The sequence below is a fragment of the Octopus sinensis genome, linkage group LG19 (assembly GCF_006345805.1).
Source record: "Octopus sinensis linkage group LG19, ASM634580v1, whole genome shotgun sequence".
Classification (NCBI taxonomy): Eukaryota; Metazoa; Mollusca; class Cephalopoda; order Octopoda; family Octopodidae; genus Octopus; species Octopus sinensis.
Window position 1 is genome coordinate 261,786 of NC_043015.1, and position 2,172 is coordinate 263,957.

Here is a 2,172-nt window from a genome sequence, read left to right on the forward strand (position 1 = left end):
CGCCCGCCCAAAATTCCTCATCGTGATTTCGGTAGTAAGTTCGGCGTATGACAGTATAATTCCTTAATCACTACGCAGCTAAGTCTGCGGTCGCAGAGAAGTCATGGATGAAATAAAAACTAGAAAAAAAACAAAAACAAAAACAACAAAAACGATAAAATTAAAAAAACACCGAAAAAACAAAAAAAAAATCAACCAAACAAACACACACACACAGACACACACACAGCAGCAGACATATTAACGCAGTGCTTTCTTGTAGGGTTTGTGCGGACGTGTGTATGTGCGTATGTGCGTATGCGTAACTGTGTGTGTCTGTCTGTGTGTGGATTACATGGCGGCTTTATTAGACTCCCATCGCTCCCCTCTTAAATAGATTTTGATGAGGCTGTCACAGCGGTTTACAGGATTACACTTCATTAATTTTCACAATTTATTGTTGTTCTTGTTGTTGCTGGTGTATTTGATGTCGTTGTTATTTGTTTTAGTGCCGAAGCTGCTATTTATCGCTATCATGTTGTTATTAGTATTCATGTTGTTGCTGTTATTATTATTATTATGGTTTAACCCAGCCCACACCAGTTTTCAACACCTTTGGTCGCAGAGCAGAAATGCTGAAAAGCATTACAGCCGTGCCCATCCCATCGAATTTATAATATACTCTTTACTCTTTTACTTGTTTCAGCCATGCTGGAGTACCGCCTTTAGTCGAGTAAATCGACCCCAGCACTTATTCTTTGCCGAATCGCTAAGTTAATAACGATCATAATCGTAGAGCTGATCGGTCAGAGCAGGCCTGGGGTTAAAAACCAAGGGCTACAAAACTATTAAAAATTTAACGATGAACCTTCCGTCTTAAAATGCATTTCTTGTCATAAAAGAATAATATTGCTGCTATATCTACAATGTCGAGCCATCACTTCGAGACTCTATCGTTGTTATGTTGCTGTAGCTGCTGTTCTTAGTGGTGGTGATGATGATGGTTTTAATAATATCGACCCCAGTGTGTAACTGGTACTTAATTTATCGACCCCGAAAGGATGAAAGGCAAAGTCGACCTTGGCGGAATTTGAACTCAGAACGTAACGGCAGAGGAAATACCTATTTCTTTACTACCCACAAGGGGCTACACACAGAGGGGACAAACACGGACAGACAAAGGGATTAAGTCGATTATATCGACCCCAGTGCGTAACTGGTACTTATTTAATTGACCCCGAAAAGATGAAAGGCAAAGTCGACCCCGGTGGAATTTGAACTCAGAACGTAACGGCAGAGGAAATACCGCTAAGCATTTCGCGCGGCGTGCAAACGATTCTTCTTTCTTTATTGCCCACAAGGGGCTAAACATAAAGGGGACAAACAAGGACAGACAAAGGGATTAAGTCGATTACATCGACCCCGGCAGCATTTGAACTTAGAACACGAAGACAGATGAAACAGCGCTAAGCATTTCGCCCGGCGTGATAACGTTTCTGCCAGTTCGCCGCCTTAATGATGATTATAAGAATGATGACGATTATAACGATGTATCATATAATGTCAACTTTCTATACAACGGCATGATTTCGGTTTCAATCCTATTGCATGGTACTTTAGAAATTCATCTTTTAAATCTAATGCTTTGAGGAGGAGTTTGATGCGTGTAAGTTGCGTAGAAGCTTGCCATGTATATCGAGTATGAAGTGTGTGTGAGTGCGTGTGTGTGTATGTGCGTGTGTGTGTGTGTGTGTGTGTGTGTGTGTGTGTACGTGTGTGTGTATGTGTGTGTGTGTCTCTATTCTAATCTGTGTAACCACCTCCAAACACATACACACACACACTGCTTGACAAAGGTAGCAATTCGGCAAAAGAGATGGATTCGATCGGCTAAAACCTACAAAGTGGTGCTCCAGTATGGCTGCAGCCTAATGCGTGAAAAAAGTAAAATCTAATGCGCAGAATCTTCTCTCACACGACGTTATCCGATTGTGTCCTATGATATCAGATTAAGAAGCTAGACTGTGATATAGCGAAAATCTGGCTACTATTTTCAGCAGACCAAACGGCCAGCGACTATGTAGTAGTTCCCGCGCATGCACGCCGGTGATATTGCAGATGGAAATGTTTTTAAAAAAACTAAATTAGAAATCCTTTATCGCGCAGCCGCGAAATTTATAGCCCCTTGCATGT